The sequence below is a fragment of the Salmo trutta genome, unplaced genomic scaffold, assembly GCF_901001165.1.
Source record: "Salmo trutta unplaced genomic scaffold, fSalTru1.1, whole genome shotgun sequence".
Taxonomy (NCBI): domain Eukaryota; kingdom Metazoa; phylum Chordata; class Actinopteri; order Salmoniformes; family Salmonidae; genus Salmo; species Salmo trutta.
Window position 1 is genome coordinate 1 of NW_021823452.1, and position 19,948 is coordinate 19,948.

General features: G+C 41.8%; 1 pseudogene; it reads left to right on the forward strand.

Moving 5' to 3' along the window:
* The first annotated feature begins 715 nt into the window (after positions 1-715).
* Positions 716-18,646, forward strand: LOC115191028 (collagen alpha-1(XI) chain-like; annotated as a pseudogene).
* Positions 18,647-19,948: the final 1,302 nt, after the last annotated feature.

Consider the following 19,948-nt stretch of genomic DNA (forward strand, 5'->3'; position numbering starts at 1 on the left):
GTATACTGTAAGCTAGTACTGTACTGTACCATGTAGTACTGTAGATAGTACTGTACCTGTACCAGGTAGTACCTGTACTGTACTGTAGCTAGACTGTACTGTGCCCGGTAGTACTGTAGCTGTACTGTAGCTAGTACTTTACTGTACCAGGTAGTACTGTAGCTAGTACGTACGTGCCCATGTAGTAACTGTAGCTAGTACTTTGTACTGTACCAGGTAGTAATGTAAGCTATTTCTGTAATGTACCAGTGTAGTACTGTAGCTAGTACTGTACTTTACCAGGTAGTACCTGTAGATAGTACTGGACTGTACCAGTAGGGTACTGTAGCTAGTTACGTACTGTAACAGGTAGTACTGAGTAGTATGCGCTAGTACGTTACTGTACCAGGTAGTGCTGTAGCTGTACTGTAGCTAGTACTGTACGGTACCAGGAGTCTGTAGCTGTACTGTAGCTAGTACGTACTTTACCAGTAGGACTGTAGCTGTACGGTACTGTACCAGGTCGTTAACGGTAGCTAGTACTTTACTGTAACAGGTATACGTAGCCTAGTACGTGTTACTGTAAACCCAAGGTAGTACTGTAGCTAGTACTGTACGGACCCAGGTAGTACTGTAAGCTAGTACGGTACTGTACCAGTAGTACTGTAGCTAGTACTGTTATATCAGTTAGAAAGTGATAGGTATCCTGACTTGTCTTTCTGTTGTATCTCCTCAGGGATTGGATGGCTTGGCTGGAGACAAGGGAGATGACGGAGAGGCCGGTCAGCCTGTAGGTTCACTGTTGTTGATGTTGTTGTTGTTGTTGTTGTTGTTGCTGCTGTTGTTGATGATGTTGTTGTTGGTGTTGCTGTTGTTGTTGATGTTGGTGTTGCTGTTGTTGTTGATGATGTTGTTGTTGGTGTTGCTGTTGTTGTTGATGTTGCTGTTGATGTTGCTGTTGTTGTTGATTATGGTTGTTGTTGGTGTTGCTGTTGTTGTTGTTGATCTTTGTGTGTTGTTTCAGGGCCCATCTGGTCCTTCTGGAGAAGCTGGCCACCAGGACCTCCCGGCAAGAGGGTGAGTGTCCCCGACAGGGTTCGAACTTGGGTCTCCTGCACACCACAAACCTGTGTTAGCCCTCTGAGCTAAAGCCTAAGCATTCACTCACAGAGCTAACACAATTTCCAGGTTAGAGGCAGGGTTACTCATCACCATCCAAAATGAATAGCTGTTGCTGAATTGAAATATTAGATACAATGCATTACAATACAGATCTGATTTCCACGTGTTGAATGAACAAGTCTCTGGACAAGCCAGCGTTCAGAGACGGTTGAAGAATAGATTATTTTTGGAATAGACTATCGATCTGTTTTACTTTGTCTGACCGTGACGTGAAAGGAATAATCACTAAAGTTAGGATATCAAGATGTCATATCTGCTTCTGGTGGTCTGCTACTGCTCCTGTCCACATGAGATAAGGGATGCATCGCAAAGGGCACACTATTCCCTATTTAGTGCACTACTTTTGACCAGAGCCCATAAGTAGTACACTATATAAGGGATAGGATGCCATTTTGGGACGAATTCCAGGGTGTTTCTTACCAACGGAACACTTTTACAACCCTGGCCCCGTCTACAGCCATCACCTTTAATGGAGAGCAGTAAAACACTATAATCCACTACACCAATGCTGTCAAATAGTGACGGGTTGGCACTGCATGGTGCCAACAGTAAGGGATGTTTCCCAATGGCACCCTATTCCCTATGTAGTGGCACTACTTCTGACCAGAGCCCTATGGCACCCTATTCCCTATGTAGTGCACTACTTCTGACCAGAGCCCTATGGCACCCTATTCCCTATGTAGTGCACTACTTCTGACCAGAGCCCATGGCACACTATTTCCTATGTAGTGCACTACTTTAGACCAGAGCCCTATGGCGCCCTATTCCCTATGTAGTGCACTACTTTTGACCAGAGCCCTATGGAACTCTATTCCCTATGTAGTGCACTACTTTTGACCAGGGTCCCATAGGTAGTCCACTGTATAGTGAATAGGGTGATATTGTGATGCAGACTTTAACTTTTCTTTTAAATGTAAAGTTCAGTTTAAGGTCAAGTCAATTGGAACATACTGGGTTTAGAGTGAAAGGATGTTACTACACCATCAAATCAGAGTGTTTCTGCATTTAGTGTAAAGGTTTCCTTCACTTGTAATGATTTATGATGATGGCTCACAGACAAAGTGCCAGGTACTAAATATGTATGGTGTTAAACTAGTTAAAATGACACCACCTTACAGTCCCCAATATGTTGATGCACTATGATATATATTCTATAGAAGCTATATTAAACTCAGCTGTCATTAACACTGGGTGCTAATGGGGATGTACAGTTGAAGTCGGAAGTTTACATACACTTAGGCTGGAGTCATTAAAACTCGTGTATCAACCACTCCACAAATGTATTGTCGGTTAGGACATCTACTTTGTGCATGACACAAGTAATTTTTCCAACAATTGTTTACAGACAGATTATTTCACTTATAATTCACTGTATCACAATTCCAGTGGGTCAGAAGTTTACATACACTAAGTTGACTGTGCCTTTAAACAGCTTGGAAAATTCCAGAAAATGAATTTGACATCATGAGAAAATCAATAGAAATCATCCAAAACCTCAGAAAAAAATGTGTAGACCTCCACAAGTCTGGTTCATCCTTGGGATTCATCCCTGGTTCATCCAATTTCCAAACGCCTGAAGGTACCACATTCATCTGTACAAACAATAGTATGCAAATATAAACACCATGGGACCACGCAGCCGTCATACCGCTCAGGAAGGAGACTCGTTCTGTCTCCTAGAGATGAACATACTTTGGTGCGAAAAGTGCAAATCAATCCCAGAACAACAGCAAAGGACCTTGTGAAGATGCTGGAGGAAACAGGTACAAAGTATCTATATCCACAGTAAAAATAATTCTATATCGACATAACCTGAAAGGCCGCTCAGCAAGGAAGAAGCCCACTGCAAACATGACTCAGTTACACCAGCTCTGTCAGGAGGAATGGGCCAAAATTCACCCAACTTATTGTGGGAAGCTTGTGGAAGGCTACCCGAAACGTTTGACCCAAGTTAAACAATTTAAAGGCAATACTACCAAATACTAATTGAGTGTATGTAAACTTCTGACCCACTGGGAATGTGATGAAAGAAATAAAAGCTGAAATAAATCATTCTCTCTACTATTATTCTGACACTTCACATTCTTAAAATAAAGTGGTGATCCTAACTGACCTAAAACAGGGAATTTTACAAGGATTATGTGTCAGGAATTGTGAAAAACTGAGTTTAAATGTATTGGCTAAGGTGTATGTAAACTTCTGACTTCAACTGTATATGCTGTAAATAGCTGTTCCATCATCAGCCATTGTGTTAGCCATAACGCTAGCCATAGCTTTAGCCATAGTGTTACCAAGAGCTTTAGCCATAGCGTTAGCCAGAGCATTAGCCAGAGGTTTAGCCATAGCGTTATTTATTTTAAATGTTTTAAATGTTTTATTTCACCTTTATTTAACCAGGTAGGCTAGTTGAGAACAAGTTCTCGTTTACAACTGCGACCTGGCCAAGATAAAGCAAAGCAGTGCTACACAAACAACAACACAGAGTTACACATGGAATAAACAAACATACAGTCAATAACACAAAAGAAAAAAAGTATATATACAGTGTGTGCAAATGAGGTAAGATTAAGGAGGTAAGGCAATAAATAGGCCATAGTGGCGAAATAATTATAATTGCAATTAAACACTGGAGTGATAGATGTGCAGAAGATGAATGTACAAGTAGAGATACTGGGGTGCAAAGGAGCAAAAAAATAACAGTTTGGGGATGAGGTAGTTGTATGGGCTATTTACAGATGGGCTATGTACAGGTGCAGTGATCTGTGAGCTGCTCTGACAGCTGGTGCTTAAAGTTAGTGAGGGAGATATGAGTCTCCAGCTTCAGTGATTTTTGCAATTCATTCCAGTCATTGGCAGCAGAGAACTGGAAGGAAAGGCGGCCAAACGAGGAATTGGCTTTGGGGGTGACCAGTGAAATACACCTGCTGGAGTGCGTGCTAGGGGTGGGTGCTGCTATGGTAACCAGTGAACTGAGATAAGGCGGGACTTTACCTAGAAAAGACTTATAGATGACCTGGAGCCAGTGGGTTTGGCGTTGAATATGAAGCGAGGGCCAGCCAACGAGAGCATACAGGTCGCAGTGGTGGGTAGTATATGGGGCTTTGGTGACAAAACGGATGGCAATGTGATAGACTGCATCCAGTTTGCTGAGTAGAGTGTTGGAGGCTATTTTGTAAATGACATCGCCGAAGTCAAGGATCGGTAGGATAGTCAGTTTTACGAGGGTATGTTTGGCAGCATGAGTGAAGGATGCTTTGTTGCGAAATAGGAAGCCGATTCTAGATTTAATTTTGGATTGGAGATGCTTAATGTGAATCTGGAAGGAGAGTTTACAGTCATACCAGACACCTAGGTATTTGTAGATGTCTACATATTCTAAGTCAGAACCGTCCAGAGTAGTGATGCTGGACGGGCGGGCAGGTGCTGGCAGCGATCTGTTGAAGAGCATGCATTTAGTCGTTACTTGCATTTAAGAGCAGTTGGAGGCCACGGAAAGAGAGTTGTAAGGTATTGAAGCTCATCTGGAGGTTAGTTAACACAGTGTCCAAAGAAGGGCCAGAAGTATACAGAATGATATCGTCTGCATAGAGGTGGATCAGAGACTCACCAGCAGAAAGAGCAACATCATTGATGTATACAGAGAAAAGAGTCAGTCCGAGAATTGAACCCTGTGGCACCCCCATAGAGACCGCCAGAGGTCCGGACAACAGGCCCTCTGATTTGACACACTGAACTCATTTGAGAAACCGGCTGTTGAGTCTGCCGATAAGATACTGGTGATTACAGCTGCACAGCTGCACAATACAGCTGCACAGTATTTTCTCTTATTGATGGTGGTTATGATATCGTTTAGGACCTTGAGCGTGGCTGAGGTGCACCCATGACCAGCTCGGAAACCAGATTGCATAGCGGAGAGGGTATAGGGGAATTCAAAATAGTCGGTGATCTGTTTGTTAACTTGGCTTTCGAAGACCTTAGAAAGGCAGGGTAGGATAGATATAGGTCTGTAGCAGTTTGGGTCTAGAGTGTCTCCCCCTTTGAAGAGGGGGATGACCACGGCAGCTTTCCAATCTTTGGGGATCTCAGACGATACGAAAGAGTGGTTGAACAGGCTAGTAATAGGGGTTGCAACAATTTCGGTCCAGATTATCTAGCCCTGCTGAGTTGTAAGGGTCCAGATTTTGCAGCTATTTCAGAACATCAGCTATCTGGATTTGGGTGAAGGAGAAATGGGGAGGCTTGGGCAAGTTGCTGTGGGGGATGTGGGTTAGCCAGAGCTTTAGCCATAGTGTTAGCCAGAGCGTTAGCCAGAGTGTTAGCCATAGCGTTAGCCAGAGCTTTAGCCATAGCGTTAGCCAGAGCTTTGGCCATAGCGTTAGCCAGAGCATTAGCCATAGTGTCAGCCAGAGCTTTAGCCATAGCGTTAGCCAAAGCATTAGCCATAGCGTTAGCCATAGCTTTAAAGGCCCCAAAGTGTGTTCATTCTGTTCATTCTCAGGCCATTCTAGAAATTTCACCAGTTAATCATATGTCCAATGGGAAGTTATGTGCTTGATTAGCCATTTATATGTTGAAGTAAGGGATTTTGAGGGATCTTCTGTGTACATTTATATCAATTAGATATAGGTCTGTAGGTCATTGAAGCACAATGAAGCTCATCTGAGTTATAATAACACATATTGATGCCCATAACCCATATCAGGGTTTAGATAGTCTCCTTCATCAGTTTATGGTCACTGATGCTAAACCACAACCTGCTTCGAAGGCAGTTATTCAGATCCTTTAGCTACACTACCAGTAGACTATAGGCTAATTTACTGTAGCTTTGTCCCTATCTGACCTGCTGTACGCTGGCTTTGCTTCTAGTCAAGGTTATTAACCTTATCGAGCAGTTATCATGAATAGTTATTAAGTCTATTAAAAATGTATACTAAACCATTTAGACTGTTTTAACCATCTATGATTAAAATAAGTTGTAAACTGTATACCAAGCTGATGAGTGGGGTCGTTTGTCCTCCCCAGGGACCCATTGGACCAGCCGGTACTGAGGGAAGACAAGGAGAGAAGGGATCTAAGGTAAGACACGCACGCACGCACGCACACACACACATTTCCATTCGAACAAAAGTGTAGGATTAGAGTTGATGTGATGGAGACAGACGAAAGCCTCTCAGAACTTCCTGGTCTGTCAAAGCTGGCTTCTAATTGGTTGTCACAACGGTTTAATCCTCCAACCCCTTCATCCTATCTGACGGTAAATCCATGGATCTCCAATCCTCTGTGTCTGTTCTCATGGCTGATAGATGACATCTGGTGACTGAGTTTAGGCTCTGTTTGATTGTTGTAATTCCCAAATGCTTTTGAAAGGTGTTCTCTTTTGAGGGTGAATAGGACCCAATACTTTTTAATAAATTTTTTTCACCTTTATTTAGCCAGGTAGGCAAATTGAGAGCAAGTTCTCATTTACAATTGCGACCTGGCCAAGATAAAGTAAAGCAGCACGACACAAACAACAACACAGAGTTACACATGGAGTAAAACAAACATACAGTCAATATCACAATAGAAATCTATATACAGTGAGTGCAAATGAGGTAAGATTAGGGAGGTAAGGCAATAAATAGGTTGTAGTTGTGAAGTAATTGCAATTAAGCAATTAAACACTGGAGTGATAGATGTGAAGAAGATGAATGTGCAAGTAGAGATACTGGGGTGCAAAGGAGAAAAAAATACTGATAGAATCCTCCTGAGAACTTCAGTTCTCATAACCGTTTAGAGCCAGTTTCATGTTTTTAGATGTTAGCTATGTAGTCAATTGTATTCAACTGTAGTCAGTTGTATTCAACTATATTCAACTATATTCAACTGTAGTCAACTATATTAAACTATATTCAACTGTAATCAACTGTAGTCAACTATATTCAACTATATTCAACTGTAATCAACTGTAGTCAACTGTATTCAACTATATTCAATTGTATTCAACTGTTTTGAACTGTAGTCAACTATATTCAACTATATTCAACTGTATTCAACTGTAGTCAACTGTAGTCAACTATATTAACTATATTCAACTGTATTCAACAGTTTTTCCCACTTCATAAGTCTAAATTATAGATATATCTTTACTCTATACCTGTAAGATATAGTGTGGAGATCCAAACGGATTTTAAAGTGGCTTATTTCTCTGGTTCCTCAGGCTATATAACGCATCCCTGGAAGGGAGTCATGCTCAATTTATTTAAATGTTGCTACTGTGTGGCTCCTCGATGAGGCTGAAGGTATTGATACAGTGTATTACAGGGTGAGGCTGAAGGTATTGATACAGTGTATTACAGGGTGAGGCTGAAGGTATTGATACAGTGTATTACAGAGTGAGGCTGAAGGTATTGATACAGTGTATTACAGAGTGAGGCTGAAGGTATTGATACAGTGTATTGCAGGGTGAGGCTGAAGGTATTGATACAGTGAATATTACAGGGTGGGGCTGAAGCTAGTGGGATTGAATGTTGTGATTGTGTATTGCAGGGTGACGCTGAAGCTAGTGGTATTGAATGTTGTGATTGTGTATTGCAGGGTGAGGCTGGAGCCGAGGGGCCTGATGGTCAGACTGGACCTGTCGGACCCCAGGGGCCCTCTGGTAAACCCGGACCCGATGGCCTGCGTGGAATCCCCGGCCCTGTTGTGAGTTAACTAGCTATAGATGGTCTGCTATACTTTAGCTACACGTTACACTATCACTGTTGTAACTAGCTAGATTACAGACTAATCCGTTTGCTATACATTATCTGTACATTATCAAGGTAAAATAATGTGATGGACGATGTGATACATTGTGAAGGTTCAATGATAATGATAATGTAATAGATAACGATAATGTAATAGATATGGATAATGGATATGGATAATGTAATAGATATGGTTATGTATAATGTAATATATATGGTTATGGATAATGTAATAGATATGGTTATGGATAATGTAATAGATATGGATAATGTAATGGATATGGATAATGTAATGGATATGGTTATGGATAATGTAATGATATGGATAATGTAATGGATATGGATAATGTAATGGATATGGTTATGGATAATGATAATGTAATGGATATGGTTATGGATAATGATAATGTAATTGATATGGTTATGGATAATGATAATGTAATGGATATGGTTATGGATAATGTAATGGATGATTTTATACATATTCTAAGGGTGAACAAGGACTTCCGGGTTCTTCTGGAATGGACGGACCGCCTGGACCTATGGTAAGAGATAATATCCCATATTTCAATATTTCATATCCTATTTTCTTGGCGCAATTATAATGCCATGATACACTGGCAATTTTTTCAGGCAACAATTGTTCTGAAATATGACTGTGTGTGTGAACAGTAAGTAAAAGGCCCTTAGATGTACTGTCTTTGACAAACTGATTCCTGAGAGGAGTTTTCTCTCTTTACAGGGACCCCCTGGTCTCGCTGGTTTGAAAGGAACTCCTGGGGGTAAGGGAGAAAAGGTATGACTGCAACACTCTTATTTTATAGAAAAGAGAATGTTATTTCTCTCTTTCTCTCTCTCTCTCCCTCTCTCTGTCTTTCTCTCTTTCTCTCTCTTTCTCTCTCGCTCTCTCTCTCTCTCGCGCTCTCTCTCTCTCTCTCTCTCTCTCTTGCGCTCTCTCTCTCTTTCTCTCTCTCTCTCACTCTTGCTCTCTCACTCTCTTTCTCCATCCCTGCCTCTACCTCCCTTCTCTCTCTCATATATATATATATATGTGTGTGTCGCTCTCTCTCTCTCTCGCTCTTGCTCTCTCACACTCTCTTTCTCATCCCTGCCTCTACCTCCCCCTCTGTCTATCTCTCTCTTTCAAAGTCAACTGTATTTGTGATTTAATGTGGTAATTAAATATGTATAAGAAATATAATATAATCTGTTTAATGATCATTGGTTTGTAGCCAGCAAGCAGCAGTATAGCCCAGTAGGGACAGAAGGCTAGCTAGAACTCTAGCTACAGCAGCAGATACCAGAGACAGACCCCCACTGTTAAATACAACACCAGCTATAAACACACACACACACACACACACACACACACACACACACACACACACACACACACACACACACACACACACACACACACACACACACACACACACACAAAGGCTAGGTACCAGAGACAGACCACCACTGTTAGATATGACAACACTATAAACATACTAATCATTTACCTTGGTAACTAAGACAGTGTTTTGACCTCTGTAACTAAGACAGTGTTTTGACCCCCGTAACTAAGACAGCGTTTTGACCCCCGTAACTAAGACAGTGTTTTGACCCCTGTAACTAAGACAGTGTTTTGACCCCCGTAACTAAGACAGTGTTTTGAACCCCTGTAACTAAGACAGTGTTTTGACCCCCGTAACTAAGACAGTGTTTTGACCCCTGTAACTAAGACAGTGTTTTGACCCCCGTAACTAAGACAGTGTTTTGACCCCCGTAACTAAGACAGTGTTTTGACCCCCTGTAACTAGGACAGTGTTTTGACCCCCGTAACTAAGACAGTGTTTTGACCCCTGTAACTAAGACAGTGTTTTGACCCCCGTAACTGAGACAGTGTTTTGACCCCCGTAACTGAGACAGTGTTTTGACCCCTGTAACTAAGACAGTGTTTTGACCCCCGTAACTAAGACAGTGTTTTGACCCCCGTAACTAAGACAGTGTTTTGACCCCGTGTAACTAAGACAGTGTTTTGACCCCCGTAACTAAGACAGTGTTTTGACCCCTGTAACTAAGACAGTGTTTTGACCCCCGTAACTAAGACAGTGTTTTGACCCCCGTAACTGAGACAGTGTTTTGACCCCCATAACTGAGACAGTGTTTTGACCCCTGTAACTAAGACAGTGTTTTGACCCCCGTAACTGAGACAGTGTTTTGACCCCCGTAACTGAGACAGTGTTTTGACCCCCGTAACTGAGACAGTGTTTTGACCCCCGTAACTGAGACAGTGTTTTGACCCCTGTAACTAAGACAGTGTTTTGACCCCTGTAACTAAGACAGTGTTTTGACCCCCGTAACTAAGACAGTGTTTTGACCCCTGTAACTAAGACAGTGTTTTGACCCCCGTAACTAAGACAGTGTTTTGACCCCTGTAACTAAGACAGTGTTTTGACCCCCGTAACTGAGACAGTGTTTTGACCCCCGTAACTGAGACAGTGTTTTGACCCCCTGTAACTAAGACAGTGTTTTGACCCCCGTAACTAAGACAGTGTTTTGACCCCTGTAACTAAGACAGTGTTTTGACCCCCGTAACTGAGACAGTGTTTTGACCCCCGTAACTAAGACAGTGTTTTGACCCCCGTAACTGAGACAGTGTTTTGACCCCCATAGACAAGACCTAGAATAGTTGTTCCTTTGTTTCCTTCATAAACATTCTGATGATGTTGCCAGGTCGATAATTTAATCAACATAATTTTACTTGCCATAACTTTAACAAGAGATGGTTGTAGCAAAGTTTCATATCAACAAAATGTCCAAGTTCATTTATGATATTTCGATGACTGATGAAGGGTGGTTCACAGTCACACAAAAACATACAATATTTCAGAAATGTATTTTTTAAATTATTTCAATGTATTTTTTCTTGCTTGATGGATCACGACACTGAGTGTACAAAACATTAGGGACACCTTACTAATATTAACTTGCACCCCCTTTTGTCCTCAGAACAGCCTCAATTCGTAGGGGCATGGACTCGGTGTCGAAAGCGTTCCACAGGGATGCTGGCCCACGTTGACTAAAATGCTTCCCAAAGTTGTGTCCAGTTGGCTGGATGTCCTTCGGGTGGTGGACCGTTCTTGATACACACGGGAAACTGTTGAGCGTGGAAAAAACTAGCAGCGTTGCAGTTCATCGACACAAACCGGTTCGCCTGGTACCTACTACCATACCCTGTTCAAAGGCACTTCAATATCTCTCTCACCCTCTCTCCTTCCCTCTCCCTCCCTTCCCCCCTCTCTCTCTCTCTCTCTCTCTCTCTCTCTCCATCCTTCCCTCTCTCTCTCTCTCTCTCTCTCTCTCCATCCTTCCCTCTCTCTCTCACTCTCTGTCCTCCAGGGTCACCCAGGTCTGATTGGTTTGATTGGGCCGCCTGGTGAGTTCGGAGAGAAGGGAGACAGAGGTCTGCCTGGACCCCAGGGAACTGGTGGAGGCAAGGGAGACAGTGTATGTGACTGATATATTTACTACTCATTTAATTAACAGTTACTAGTTTTATTTACTAATAGTAGTATAAGCTATCTTTAAACCATGTGTAAACGGCTTATAAAACCATTTATAAAGTGTTAGCTCGTTTGGTTGATGCTACTGTGAAGAGTTGTCTCATTGGTTCCTGCTGCATTGTGTCTCTGTAGGGTGTTGGTGGTTCTGCTGGTCCACTTGGTCCTCCTGGACCTCCTGGTATTCCTGTAAGTTAATCAGGAAATCATCTCCTCGTCGTCAGCATATCTCTTCAGCAAAATGAATTCATCAAATGTCTATACAATTTCTTCATCAAATGTTCAATACATCATTAACCCAGTATCACTATTGTTATAGTGTTATTATTGTTCGCTTTGTGTCTCTCTTTAAACATCTTCTCATATCAAAACATCTTCATGTCTACCATTTCATCATGTTCCTAGTCTTATTGTTCGCTTTGTGTCTCTCTTTAAACATCTTCTCATATCAAAACATCTTCATGTCTACCATTTCATCATGTTCCTAGTCTTATTGTTCGCTTTGTGTCTCTCTTTTCTTGACCTAGGGACCTGTGGGCTCTAAGGGGTCCAAGGGATCAACAGTAAGTTCCGTTCATTAGCTGACTAACCGAAGACACTAACATCTCATATATGACTGGTGTGATAACTTCCATATGTAACGTTGTGTCCTGTGTTTGTTTTTAGGGTGGAGCTGGCCAGAAAGGAGACACTGGTATGATCGGACCACCCGGAGCTCCTGTAAGTCAACATTTTCTCTCTAAGAAGAGCTCATGATTATCCATTTTGATTGACCTTTTTTCCTGTCTCTGATTGGCCCGTTTCCCTGACCCCTGCCCTCTAACTTTTAACCTCTCTTCCAACCAGGGTCCTCCTGGTGACATCATCCAGCCGCTGCCCATCCAGCAGGCGAGCAGGAAGAACAGACGGCAGGCGGAGGACGACGGCGTGCAGGGCGACGCGGCGGGAGGCATGGCGGACTACGGCATGGAGGCCACAGCGGACATGGAGGACGTGTTCGGGTCCCTGAATAACTTGAAGCAGGACATCGAGAGGATGAAGTTCCCCATGGGAACACAGGACAACCCTGCCAGGACCTGTAACGACCTGCACCTCAGCCAGCCTGACTTCCCTAACGGTGGGTTCAATCAATCAAACAGACTGTATTGTCCTCAGAGGGAACTTTGGTTTCCAGGTAAAACACAGAGTTATAAACAGTACATAGAAAGGACAGACTGAGTTACAAAAACATCATCATCATCATCATCATACAGCAACTTCAGGAGCTGGTTAGCAATGAAGTGAGAGAGAGCAGCTACTAGAAGGAGCCCCACACACAGCAAATAGACATTGCATATTAAATATTCATTAACAAGTGCATTATTGACTTGGCCAAAGGTCTATGTGACTGAAACGTTGCAGTAAAGTAGGAAAGTAAAAAAAAATCACAAAGAGTAGTGATTTACAATGTTGATTCCTGGTGACGTACTGTGTATGCTGGTTTCAACTCAATCTGAGCATCTCATTATAATCTGAGCATCTCATTATAATCTGAGCATCTCATTATAATCTGAGCATTTCATTATAATCTGAGCATTTCATTATAATCTGAGCATCTCATTATAATCTGAGCATATCGTTACAATCTGAGCATTTCATTATAATCTGAGCATTTCATTATAATCTGAGCATCTCATTATAATCTGAGCATCTCATTATAATCTGAGCATCTCATTATAATCTGAGCATCTCATTATAATCTGAGCATTTCATTATAATCTGAGCATCTCATTATAATCTGAGCATATCGTTACAATCTGAGCATTTCATTATAGTCTGAGCATCTCATTATAATCTGAGCATCTCATTATAATCTGAGCATTTCATTATAATATGAGCATCTCATTATAATCTGAGCATCTCATTACAATCTGAGCATCTCATTACAATCTGAGCATCTCATTATAATCTGAGCATCTCATTATAATCTGAGCATCTCATTACAATCTGAGCATTTCATTATAATCTGAGCATTTCATTATAATCTGAGCATCTCATTACAATCTGAATGATTTCTGTTTACAGTACTATGAGGGACATTGTTTAATAACCTTGCCATAGGGCCCCAGTACATCATGTTTATGACCTTGCCATCCTGTTAATGATTGCGTGTGTTGTGATGTTCAGGTGAATACTGGATTGATCCTAACCAGGGCTGTACTGGAGACTCCTTCAAGGTCTACTGTAACTTCACCGCTGGAGGAGAGACCTGTATCAACCCTGACAAGAAGTCCGCTGGCGTACGTTTCCATTGGTCATTTCTGGAAAAGAATGTCTAGAATGTCTGTAATGCCTATAAATACAAAAAAGTTTCCAAATGGGTCCTTCGGCTGTCCCCATAGGAGAACCCTTTTCGGTTCCAGTTAAAACCCGTTTTGGTTCTAAGTAGAACCCTATTGGGTTCCATGTAGAACCCTATGTAGAAAGGAACCCAGTGGAACCCAAAAAGGGTTCTTCTGTGGGGACAGCCGAAGAACCCTTTAAGGTTCTAGATAGCACCTTTTTTTCTGACCTTCTGAGTGTACAGTAGTTAATATGAACTATTTAACAATTTTATACTCAGTGTTTTACTGTCTATTTAGGATGTAAATCTATAGAATGTTTTTTTATTTTAACCTTAATTTTACTAGGCAAGTCAGTTAAGAACAAATTCTTATTTACAATGACAGCCTAGAACAGTGGGTTAACTGCCTTGTTCAGGGGGCAGAAAGACAGATTTTTACCTTGTCAGCTCGGGGATTTGATCTAGCAACCTTGTGGCTACCTCCCCTACGCTCTAGGCTACCTGCCAACCCTACATTCTAACCACTAGGCTACCTGCCTCCCCGACACTCTAACCACTAGACCACCTGCCAACCCCACACTCTAACCACTAGGTTACCTGCCGCCCCTACACTCTAACCACTAGGCTACCTGCCGCCCCTACACTCTAACCACTAGGCTACCTGCCGCCCCTACACTCTAACCACTAGGCTACCTGCCTCCGCTACACTCTAACCACTAGGTTACCTGCCGCCCCTACACTCTAACCACTAGGTTACCTGCCGCCCCTACACTCTAACCACTAGGCTACCTGCCGCCCCTACACTCTAACCACTAGGCTACCTGCCGCCCCTACACTCTAACCACTAGGCTACCTGCCGCCCCTACACTCTAACCACTAGGCTACTTGCCGCCCCTACACTCTAACCACTAGGCTACCTGTCACCCCTACACTCTAACCACTAGGCTACCTGCCGACCCAACAGTGAACATGTTGTTTTCTAACCTGGTGACCTGTTCATTCATTCATGGTGTTGTGTTTGTTCTGTGTAACAGGTCAGAATATCTAACTGGCCAAAAGAGGCTCCAGGATCATGGTTCAGTGAATTCAAACGTGGTAAAATAGTAAGTAGAGAAAATATCCAACTCTCAAAGCAGTTATACATGATCAACATAGAGATGTACAATAGACATTTCAAACTCAGGGCAAGATAACCTACAGTGAGACTAAATGTATCATCTCCATAACCCTCTCTACACCTCCCTCCCTCCCTCCCTCTCTCCTTCTACCAGTTGAACTATGTGGACATGGAGGAGAACACGATCCAGACAGTCCAGATGACCTTCCTGAAGCTGCTCAGCTCGTCAGCCCGTCAGAATTTCACCTACATCTGCCACCAGTCTGTAGCCTGGTACGATGCCAAGGCAGACGGCTACGACAAGGCTCTCCGCTTCCTGGGCTCCAACGACGAGGAGATGTCCTATGATAACAACCCCTTCATCAAGGCCCTGTCGGACGGATGCTCGGTATGTAGTCTTAAAAAGTCAGATTTAGCTTGCAGCTTGGAGCGTCCATTGGAATTTGCATTAGTTCTATTAGAGATTCCATTTGTCCCATTGGAGATCCTATTGGTTCCATTGGTTCCATTATAGATTCCATTAGTGCCATTAAAGATTATGTTAGTGCCAACACAGATTTTATTTGTTCTATTAGAGATTATATTGGTGCCATTAGAGATTCCATTGTCTCCATTATAGTTGCTATTGGTTCCATTAGAGATTCCATTGGAGATTCCATTAGAGATTCCATAAGTTCCATTGAAGATTACATTAGTTCCATTGGAGATTTCATTGGTTCCATTAGAGATTCTGATTCTGATTATGGTTCCGTGTGGCTCAGTTGGTAGAGCATGGCGTTTGCAACGCCAGGGTTGTGGGTTCAATTCCCACGGGGGACCAGTTCGGAAAAAATAAAAATACATTTTTTTAAATGTATGTATTCACTACTGTAAGTCGCTCTGGATAAGAGCGTCTGCTAAATGACTAAAATGTAAATGTATATTCCATTGGTTCCATTGGAGAGTTCTTTAGAAATTCCATTAGTTCCATTGAAGATTTCATTAGAGATTCCATTAGTTCCATTGGAGATTCCATTAGTTCCATTGAAGATTCCATTACTTCCATTGGATATTCCATTTGTTCCATTGGAGATTCCATTAGAGATTCCATTAGTTCCATTGAGATTCCATTAGTTCCATTGAGATTCCATTAGTTCCATTAGAGATTCCATTAGTTCCATTAGAAATTCCATTAGTTCCATTGGAGATTCCACTAGTTCCATTGGAGATTCCACTAGTTCCATTGGAGATTCCATTAGTTCCATTGGAGATTTCATTGGTTCCATTAGAGATTCCATTGGTTCCATTGGAGATTCCATTGAGATTCCATTGAGATTCCATTAGTTTCATTAGAGATTCCATTAGTTCCATTGAGATTCCTTTAGTTCCATTGGAGATTTCATTAGTTCCATTGGAGATTTTATTGGTTCCGTTAGAGATTCCATTAGTTCCATTGAGATTCCATTAGTTTCATTGAGATTCCATGAGTTCCATTGAGATTCCATGAGTTCCATTGAGATTCCTTTAGTTCCATTGGAGATTTCATTAGTTCCATTGGAGATTCCATTGGTTCCGATGAAATTTCCATTAGTTCCATTGAGATTCCATTAGTTCCATTGGAGATTCCATTGGTTCCGATGGAATTTCCATTAGTTCCATTGACATTCCATTATTTCCGTTGGAGATTCCATTGGTTCCGATGAAATTTCCATTAGTTCCATTGAGATTCCATTAGTTCCATTGGAGATTCCATTGGTTCCATTGGAGATTCCATTGGTTCCATTGGAGATTCCATTGGTTCAAATTAGAGATTCCTTTGGTTCCATTGGAGATTGCTAATTGGTCATCATATGGTAGTTCCTGGTAGATATTGATTGATCTTAGTATCTACATTTGACACCACAATAACTCCTTGCCTCCCCTCCTCCTCCACTCCATCCCTCCCCCTCTCTCCCTCCCCTCTCCAGCTGAAGTCGGGCTACTCCAAGACGGTGATGGAGATCAACACTCCTCGCGTCGACCAAGTGCCCATCATCGATGTCATGTTTAATGACTTTGGCGACCCCAGCCAGCGGTTCGGGTTCGAGGTGGGCCCCGTCTGCTTCATGGGCTAGGACCTGACCACCCCCTGAACCCTAACCGCCCCCCCCCCCCCGAACCAGCTGAAGGACAGTGTTAGAGGGCGTTCTGTTCCATGCATGCATTGTACTGCTGACTGAGTACCTGACATCCATCAATCACCCTGTTCTCTCCTAGACCTGACCTGGCCTTGTCTCAGGGGCTCTAAACAAAACCTGTGTTTTATATCATTGATATGATCAGACCACCAGCATCAGACCACCAGCACACTGCCCTCCCCCATTGAACAACAGGCCCCCCCTCTGCCCTACCCACTATAGAACAACATGCCCCCCCTCTCCCCTATCATAGAAGCATTGTCCCAGGGGAATACTCCTCGCCCTTGTAGGGCCAATCACGTAATGACTTTAACTTGTAACGAGAGGAAGTGACATCAGGAATAAAGGACGTTTGATGCCGTGGACGGACAGTGGCGCACTTTCAGCAAACAGAGGGAGGACCCACTCGCCCCAACCCTCAAAAACCTCCTTTTCTCCTCCTTGTCTCCCCTCTCCTCACCCCTTACCTTGATTAGAGGGAGGATCCCCTCACCCCACCCAAGCCCCCTTCCCTCCCCTCATATCACCCCTCGTCCTTACCCCTTTTCCCCCCCAAACACCCTTCCTTCCCTGTCTCCTCCCTCGTCCCTCCCCCAGCCCAGCCTCCCTGTCTGGTAGCTCCAGTGCTGTTCCAGATACAACCACAGAGGTGCTTTTGTGCGGAACACAGAACACCAAAGGTGCTACAAAAAAAAAAGTGAATTTTGCAAAAAACTGTAATTATTATTATTATTATTATTATTATTTTGTACAATACTGTTCTCTTTCTGAATCCACTCTTCAAAAAAGAAACTTGCATGTGTAACAAAAGCTCTTAATATTAATGTTTTAATAAATGTTGGTTTTAAACTATATAGAAAATACATTTGCAATAAATATATTTGTTTGTGTTAAATATCTGTTGAGAAACAAATGGGTAAGTAAGTAATACTAGGTTGTTGTGTTTGGGATACAGTGTAATATCAGCAATACAAATAATTATGAAGAATCTCCTTTGTAAATATTGACCATTATAAAGCACTTACAGCATTATTCTCCCCCTCCAAGACTATACTATACTCTACAGTAAGGGTTATATACATAGTTGGCCTATATACAGTAAGGGTTACTAAACCAAACTGGACTACAACCACCTCAAACCATGTTGTCTCATAACTGACTTGTTGTTGTTGTTTTAAATTATTACTTCCTGTTTTGATTATTTGTGCCCACTAAATCAGGAATTTAAGATTGCAGAGTAATTTAAAATGAGTAATGTAAAAATGTCCACAAAGCCAGTACATATGCACTCAACAAGCTTCTTCTGCCACATAGATTTTATCCCACAGAATGGTATACCTCAATCGCTCTATGTACATTAATGTTGAGATGCTATAGGATGGATAACAAACCCTGTATATACCTTGATTTGTACAATTAAGTTAATATATTTGGGCGGGGAATTATTTTTAAAGGAAAGAAAAACACTTCTTGTCTATTTCCTAACAGTTTGTGAATGATGCCAAATAAATTAGCCCTTAATAGTTGGACCGTTTCTGTAACAGTAATGAGGAAGTGTTTTCATGTGCTTTTGATGGTTGATTCATATTAAAACTGGATTCTGAACAATGTGTTGATTTGACCGTGTGTATTGTTCACTCTCTAGAGGGATTATAATTCCTTGTGATAATTCCATGTTGCTTTATTTTGACAGATTATTTTCCCTTCGTCAAAGGATTAAATAATCCTAATCCTAATCTTTGTCAGATTAGGCTAAACTATGGTGTGATAGGTCTTATAGATGGGTTAGCTGACAAAGTCAGGAAAAACGATACTCAAACTTCAATGGGGCAGAAGTACCTGTGTTGTTGTGATTCTGGATGACAAGAAGCTGCCATGTGGGGAATCGTAGGTGGTTCGTTTCAGCTACATCTGCATTGCTTCCTGTTTGGGGATTTAGGCTGGGTTTCTGTGCAGCACTTTGTGACATCAGCTGATGTAAGAAGGGCTTTATAAATAGATTTGATTTGATTGAGCTACTTTCATCTTGTTCTTGATACCATGCCTTTTTTTTTAGGTATTTTGACTGATGTCACATCTATGATAATATGGCTAACTTAGCTAGCTAGCTAACCAACAACTGTAACAATGTATTTGAGAGACAACAAGTGTTCATTGTGAAAATGTATTTATGTTTTCAATAAACATTGGAGACTAAATATAGTTTACATGTTATCAACAATCTAAGCCAACCACGTCTGTTTTTCCCCATAGTTGCGCACACGTCGATTTTGTTGCTAAACAACCAACCCGTCTATCGCTACTGTTCTACCCACAATGCCGAGCTGCACCCCTAGTGGTCCTGTCTCTCCAAGTGCCTCTCTCTTTCTCTGACTCAGACTTTGATCATGATGTTAGCATCTCCCTCTCCTTCCTTCATAGTAACAGTTTAAATAGAGAGTAAATAAAACCTTTCAAACATGTGAAACGATGTTTACAGTTTATTGTAAAAATCTGAAATAAATGTTTTGGTAACTTGCCAAAATGCTTGAAGACATCTCTTAAATAATGTGGAACGAGTGTGAGTGGAGAAAATTCTCTCTCTCTCTCTCTCTCTCTCTCTCTCTCTCTGTCACATATTATAATATAAATAACTTTTGCTGAAACATAACTGTGAGTGTTGATAGAAGTGATACAACCCATTTTGTCTCCGATCTGGCGTCAACCCTTACAAAAAAGATTACAGTGCAGTATAACTGCAGTATGCTCCAAATACTGCATCCAAAATAACACTGTTTTTTTTTTACTGCAGTCATTTTGCAGTGTAACTGCAGTTATTCTGCAATTACTGCCTCCAAAATACCACAGTCGAATGCAGTTACTGCACTTTTAATGCAGTTTCAAAACTGCTATTTTTTTGTTGTAAGGGCTAT